This window comes from Phascolarctos cinereus, unplaced genomic scaffold (assembly GCF_003287225.1).
Source record: "Phascolarctos cinereus isolate Bilbo 61053 unplaced genomic scaffold, phaCin_HiC Scaffold_5;HRSCAF=322, whole genome shotgun sequence".
Lineage (NCBI taxonomy): Eukaryota > Metazoa > Chordata > Mammalia > Diprotodontia > Phascolarctidae > Phascolarctos > Phascolarctos cinereus.
The window spans coordinates 415,393,092-415,401,222 of NW_027555958.1; the positions used below are offsets into that span (position 1 = coordinate 415,393,092).

Below are 8,131 nucleotides of genomic sequence, written 5' to 3' on the forward strand. Positions count from 1 at the left end.
CCAATATTTTACTCCTTCTATCACCCCCACTCTGTCATTAATCTTCAGTTTCTTTCCATCTTATGGCTAATTAATTACCTACAATCTACAAATATGGCCTTGTATCTCCCATCTCCAAAAAACTCTCACTTGATCCATTTATCCCCACTAACTATTGTATATCTCTTCTCCCTTTCCTGGTTAAACTCCTTGAGAAGACTGTCTACAATCAGTGCTTCTACTTCCTTTCCTCTTATTCTCTTCCTAACTCTGAAATCTAGCTTTCAAACTCATTGTTCAACTGAAATAACTCTCTCCAAACTTATCAATGATCAATTAGTTGCCAGATCTAATGGCCTTTTTTCAATATGCTCATTCATCTTGACCTGTCTACAGGTTTTAACACTGTTGATACCCATTTTGTCCTTGATGCTCTCTTATTTCTAGGTTTTCATGACTCTCTCTCCTGTTTTTACTACTACCCATATCTGACCACTCCTCAGTCACCTTGATTAGATATTCGTCCATGGCTTTGAAAGGAAAAGATAAATCATTTCTAAATTTAAAAAAATCACATACAAGGAACAGACCTTCCTGAACCCATTTCTACATTTCAACAACATAACCAGCAATATAAGGTCTACTCCTGACTGCTCTAGAACATCCTAGATGTGGGTTTCCATAGCCCCACTCCAATCTAAATGCAAGCAAATCTCATCATGCTTAATGGTTGGGAACTTCTGGCTTCTGCTCCTGCTGGATCTGGAAAGGCCTGGCTTTCAGCATTTCTATTTTAATCTAGCTGAAATAATCCACAAATAAAGACTTCACAGCACTGATCATATTGCCCACATGAGAACTTGCGGGCTGGATTCATTGAGAGTTAGTAGAAATCTCTGAGCACACAGGATTCAGAATGCATATGATATAAAAAGTGGCTATGGTGGCCAAAGAGTTTGGGGTTAAATCATCTAGTAAATGGCTATTCTTTTGACTACTACAAATTGATGGATTTATTTGTTGCAACAAGATTCTCTAGGAATAGATCTATTGGAATATCATTTTACACCAACAAGATTGGCTAAAATGATCGAAGGGAAAAGTGGAAAATGTTGGGTAGGATGTGGAAAAATTAGGACACTAATTTATTGTTGGTGAAATTATAAAACACTCCAACCATTTTGGAGAACTATCTGGAATTAAGCTCAAAGAGTTATTAAAGTACTTATACCCTTTGTCCTTGCAATACCACTATTTGGTCTATTTCCAAAGATGATTAGGGAAAAGGGAAAAGAACCTGTATGTCCTAAAATGTTCATAGTAGTTCTCTTTGTGGTGGTAAAGAACTAGAAATCACAAAGCACCAATTAGGGAATGGCTGGACAAGTTGGTTGTGATGGAATACTACTGAACTATAAGAAATTATGAGCTCAGGGGTAGAGCCAAGATGCTGGAGAGAAGCCAGGAAGTTGTCTGAGTTCTTCCCATTTTCACTTGGAAACAACATTAAATCAAGCCTCTAAACAAATTCTGGAATGACAGAATTTACAAAAAAGATGGAGTGAAACAATTTTCCAGCTTAAGATAACTTAGGACTTCAGGAAAGGTCTGTCTCACTTGGATAAAAGGATAGTGCAACTCAGTGTAGACAGTGTCTGGGAAAGTCAGCAGAAGGCTCTTAGCCACAGCAGTTGAGGCTCCTCAGTCCTGGCTCAGCAGGCACTGCACAGCAGGTCAGCTGTGAGGGCTCCAGCCCCAGCACAGAAGGCAAATTGCAAGCCCCAGATATCAGACAATAGGCATGATGAGGCCAGGCCACCCCAGTGCAGTGAGCAAGCCACCCAGCCCCTGAGGCCCTGGCACACAGTGACCAGGCCCATGGCCCCCAGCATAAGAAGTTTGGGACTGTGCCTCCCCTGCCCCTGGAGCAGAACTCAACTTTAGAAGCCGTGAAATAGGCAAAAATATGAGTAAGAAGCAAACAAGAACCTTGACCATAGAGAGCTTCTATGGTGACAGGGAAGGTCAAAACACAGACTCAGAAGAAGACAACAATGTCATAATGCCTAAATGTGAAACTTCAATGGGGATTATGAATTGGTCTCAAGACCAAAAAGCTTTCTTGGAAGAGCTCAAAAAGGATTTTAAAAGTCAAATAAGAGCAGTAGAAGAAAAATTGGGAAAAGAGATGAAAGGTATGCAAGAGAGAGTCAATAACTTGGGAAAGGAAGGACAAAAATTGACTGAAGAAAACAATTCCTTAAAAAATACAATTGGCCAAATCAAAAAAAAAAATCCACTAAAGAAAACAACTCCTTAAAAATAGGATTGGCCAAATGGAAAAGGAGATGCAAAATCTAACTGAAGAAAATAATTCCTTAAAAATTAGAATTAGGCAAATGGAAGCTGATGACTCTGTGAGACATCAAGAATCAGTCAAATAAAACAAAAGAATGAAAAAAAACAGAAGAAAATGCGAAATACCTCATTGGAAAAACAATTGAAATACATATATAAGAAAAAATTAAGGGGTAAAAAAAAGGATTGTACTGGGAAGGAAAGGGAGAGGCAGAATAGAGTAAATTACATCACATGAAGAGGCATAAAAGACCTATTACAGTAGAGAGAAAGAAGGGAGAGAGGTGAGCATTGTTTGAACCATAATCTCATCAGATTTGGCTCAAAGAGGGAATAACATACACACTCAATTGGAGGGAAGTAGGAGGAGAAAGGGGAAAGAAAAGGGAGAGGGGCTGGTACACAGCCTCCTTTGTGAGGAGGGATAGGGTGAAAGGAGAGAGAGGAAAGTATAAATGGGGGGAGGTGAAAAAGGATGGAGGGAAATACACAGTTAGTAATCATAACTGTGAATGTGATGAACTCTCCTATAAAATAGAAGAGGATAGCAGAGTGATTTAAAAGCCATAATCCTATTATATACATACATACATATATACATATATATATGTATATATACATATTACAAGAAACACATTTAAAGCAGAAAGATAATATGCTTCAGCTGAAGTAAAAGAAAAAAGGCAGTAATCCTGATCTCAGACAAAACAAAGGCAAAAATAGACTTAATTAAAAGAGATAAGGAAGGAAACCACATCTTGTTAAAAGGTACTATAAACAATGAAGTAATATCAATATTAAACATATATGCACCAAGTGGTATAGCATCCAACTTCTTAAGGAAGTTAAGTGAGTTAAAGGAAGAAATAGCAAAAAACAAAACAACAACAACAACAACAACAAAAACCCTGTACTAGTGGGGGACCTCAACTTCACCCTGTCAGAACTAGATAAATCTAACCATGAAATAAACAAGAAAAAAAAAGTTAAGGTGGTGAATCAAATTTTGGAAAACTTACATATGGCAGATCTCTGGAGAAAACTGAATGGCGATAGAAAGGAATATACCCTTTTATCCATGGTACATGGTACCTACACAAAAATTGACCATGTATTAGGGCAGTAAAACCTCACAATCAAATGCAGAAAGGCAGAAATGCATCCTTTTCAGATCATGATGCAATAAAAATTATGTGTAAAAAAGGCCACGGAAAAATAGGCTAAAAATTAATTGGAAGCTAAATAATCTAATCCTAATGAATGAGTCAAACAACAAATCATACAAAAAATAATTTCATCAAAGAGAATGACAATAATGAGACAACATACCAAAACTTATGGGATGCAGCCAAAGCAGTTCTTACTGGAAATTTTATATTTCTAAATGCTTACATGAATAAAACAGAGAAAGAAGAGATCAATGAATTGGGCATGTGACTGAAAAAGCTAGAAAAGGAACAAATTAAAGATCCCCAATTAAATGCCAAATTAGAAATTCTGAAAATCAAAGGGGAGATCAATAGAATTGAAAGTAAGAAAATTATTTAACTAATAAATAAAACTAAGAGCTGGTTTTATGAAAAAAACACAATAAAATAGATAAACTTTTGGTTAATTTGATTTTTTTAAAAAAAGAAGAAAACCAAATTGCCAGCATCAAACATGAAGAGTGATTTCACCAATGAAGAGGAAATCAAAACAATAATTAAGAGCTATTTTGCCCAACTGTATGCCAATAAATCTGAAAATCTAAGTGAAATGGATGAATATTTATAAAAATATATATTGCCCAGATTAACAGAGAGGAAATAAAATACTTAAATAACCCCATTTTAGAAAAAGAAATTGAACAAGCCATCAATGAACTCTCTAAGAAAAAATCTCCAGGGCCAGATGGATTTACAAGTGAATTCTATCAGACATTTAAAGAATAATTAATTCCAACACTGTATAAACTGTTTGGAAAAATAGACAGAGTCCTACCAAATTCTTTTTATGATACAAATACAGTGCTAATACCTAAACCAGGAAGAGCCAAAACAGAGAAAGGAAATTATAGACCAATTTCCCTAATGAATATTAATGCAAAAATTTTAAATAAAATATTAGCAAAGAGATTATAGCAACTTATCTCGAGGATAACACACTATAACTAGGTAGGATTTATACCAGGAATGCAGGACTGGTTCAATATTAGGAAAGCTATCAGCATAACCAATCATATCAATAATAAAACTAATAGAAAACATGATTATTTCAATAGATGCAGAAAAAGCTTTTAACAAAATACAGAACCCATTCCTATTAAAAACACTGGAGGGTATAGGAATAAATCCTTAAAATGATAAGCAGTATCTATCTAAAACCATCAGTGAACATTATATGTAATGGGAATATGGTAGAAGCTTTTCTCATTAAATCAAGGGTGAAGCAAGAATGCTATTTATCACCTCTATTGTTTAATGTTGGACAAGAAAAGTTAGTTTAGTGATAAAAGTTCTAAGTTTCTACTTATATAATTATTTCTACCCACCTGTCCTTGTTTTCATTCAGTCCATTGAAAAAGCTAAAAAATGTTTCCACAACCTCATTTATGATGGTATTAATATGGCTGTAATTCATACGGAGATAATTCAGCAGCAGAGAGGAAACACAGTCCATAGTTTCAGAGCAGGAAAAATCTGTGTCCTTATCTGCCCTGCCTTGCTAGCAAGAGGAATTGATTTTAAAGGCATGAATTTAGTAATTAGGACTCTCCAACCAGTGCAGTGGAATATATTCACATGATAGGCTGAAGTGGAAAAGCAGGGCATAAAGGAAATACTATGACATCCTTCAATAAAAATGGTAAGCCATTATTATGAAGTGTTGCTGATGTAATATGGCAGGCAGAATGTCCGGTGCCAGAGTACATCAGAAGCTTCCACAAAGTTCCAAGCAAACAAAAGAAGATGATTAAGAAGCCATTGGAAAGGGAGAGCATTAATATAAACCAGAGCATTTCTTGGAAAGTGCTGAATGGACAAAAAAATTACTCATCAGAATGCCAGAAAAAAGACAGCACCTACTAAATATAGACATAATAATCAGATTTCTTCAGAGACAGTTCAAGAAATATAATTCCATAGTCTTAAGTATGCCCATATGAACTACTATTTTCATGGAACACTTTGAGTCACCTATTTTACTAGACTGACTGAAATAAAATTCCAGGAAGCCATCAATATGGAAAGTGATATGTGACCATGTGCATTCACTGCTCTTAATCAAATTTCAATTTACAGCAGATTTTAGGAATAATACTTTGGAAGGAACACTGTTCATGGAAATATTTGTGAGTTGAATCCACAGGAATATTTCTTTTACAAGACCCTAGTGCAAAGACTGGGCAAGAAACACCCAGAGATGGTCATCTTTAAAAGTTTCCTTGGCAGATAGAGAGAGTGATCGCTGTTGGATGGCACAAAGTAGAACTTCGGCTGTCTCTTGAGGGTTTGAGATGGAAGACATCTTTTCTTTTCTATGTTTTAATTAATTTATTTATTTTTAGTTTTCAGCATTCACTTCCACAAGATTTTGAGTTCCAAATTTTCTCCCCATCTCATCCCTCCCCACCCCAAGATAGCATGCATTCTGAATACCCCTAATCTGCCCTCCCTTCTATCTCTCTCCCCCTTCTCTTATCCCCTTCCCCTTCAGTTTTCCTGTAGGGCAGGATAGATTTCTATGCCCCATTTCCTGCATATCTGATTTCCCAGTTGCACATGAAAACAAAAACTTCTTTTAACTTTTGTTTTTAAAATTTTGGGTTCCAAAATTTTTCGCTCCCTCCCCACCCACCCTCATTGAGAAGGCAAGCACTTCCATAGTAGTCATATTGTGAAAAAAAGTATATTTCCCTTTATTCTATTCTTTCCTTTGACCCTGTCCCTCCTTAGAAGTGTTTGCTTCTGATTACCCACTCACCCAATCTGCCCTCTCCTCTATCATCCTCCTGCTCTCTTGTCTCCTTCCCCTCCTATTTTCTGTAGGGTAAGATAGATTGAGGACATCTTTTCAAGATGCATCTTGAGTGATGCATCAGAAAACCCATATGCTTTGTAGCTTACTATTCTATATATTTAGCATTCCTTAAATAGGCTTCTGGAAACCTTTGAGAGTCCACAGCAAAGGGACTCTGTAGAGAAAAAGAATTTCTGTAGCTTCTTACTGGAGTAATTTAAATTCCTAGAAATGAGCATCAGCTCTTTTCTGTTGACTGTCCTTATACTATCAGGGAAGCCCCCAAAATCTTTCTCCATCATGTTGCTATTAAATCACTGCCAGCCTCTTGTAGGCTACTCATTTACTACCACGTAACTATATTGCTTTATCCAATCTCTTTCTGTACACATTGGCTTTAGTTATTGTTGTTCCATGGTTTACCTTGATAGGAATGAATGTTCATATTACTCAATATTCTTTTGGTACCACTCTTATAATTTTGCCTTTCTAAAGATTTTTTTTGGCCTTAATTTCATTTAGTAAGCAGATCCTTGTCAAAAGTACTACATAGGGAGATAGAAATTATTTTTGGTGCATGTAAACTTGGTGTTTTTGTAAATGTTTGACTTTTTTTGTTTTGATTTGATTTTGTCTACATTCATATTAAACATTTTTACATTACTCATGTTGTAAAGAAGAATTAGAACCAATGGGAGGAACCACAAGAAAGAAGAAACAAAACAATACAAAAAAGAGAGCAAATAGTATGCTTCGATCTGCGTTCAGACTCCATAGTTCTTTCTCTGGATGTGTATAGCATTTTCCATCATTAGTCTTTTGGAATTACCTTCAACCTTTTCATTGCTGAGAGGATTAAAGTCTATCAAAGTTAGTCATTGAACAACGTGGCTATTACCGAGTAGAATGTTCTCCTGGTTCTGCTCACTTCACTCAACACCAATTCATATAAGTATTTCCAGGTTTTTCTGAAGTCTGCCTGCTCATCATTTCTTATAGCAGAACAGTATTCCATTACATTCATATACCACAGCTTGTTCAGCCATTCCCCAATTGATGGATATCCCCTCAATATCCAATTCTTGGCAACCACAAAAAGAGCTGCTGTAAATATTTTTGTATATGTGGATCCTTTTCCCATTTTTATGATCTCTTTGGGATACAGACCTAGAAGTGTAAATATTGGTTTTGTACTGTGGAACAAAAGCCTCTTGACATCAAGAGCATTACAAACACACACACACACACATACACACACACACACACACACACACGCACACCCCAACCCAAAACACTATGCTGTAGTGGAGAGTGCACTGGACATGTAGCCTTGTCTCAGATACTTACTGGTTATATAATCCTTGGCAAGTGAGTTTTTCCACTCATGGACTCCATTTTCTCCACATTTTGAGTGGGAATAAAAATAACATCCACCTCATAGACTTATTGTGAGGACTGGATAAGATAATATATGTAAAGTACTTTGCAAATTTTGATGTGTCATATAAATGATAGCTATTATTAGTACAGTACTTTGAAGGACAACATTTATTTGTATGCTTGTTTAAAAAAGTCACATTTTGGGGAACCAAGATGGCAGAGTAAGAAGTAAGTTGCTCTCCCCCTCCCTTATTGATCTCTGAAAGACCAGAAAATATCACCCCAGGAAAAACCCTGGAACAGCTGAACCAGCAGAAAGATGGGGTGCCACAGTCTTGCAGCCCAGGAAGCTTAGGGGATTAATGGGAAAGGCCCCTCTTGCTCTGGGGGAGAGGGAGCAGTACAGAATGGC

General features: G+C 36.4%; 1 pseudogene; it reads left to right on the forward strand.

Annotated features, from left to right (window-relative positions):
• Nucleotides 1-557: 557 nt before the first annotated feature.
• On the forward strand, nucleotides 558-5,521 carry LOC110196989 (putative ATP-dependent RNA helicase DDX52 pseudogene; annotated as a pseudogene).
• Nucleotides 5,522-8,131: the final 2,610 nt, after the last annotated feature.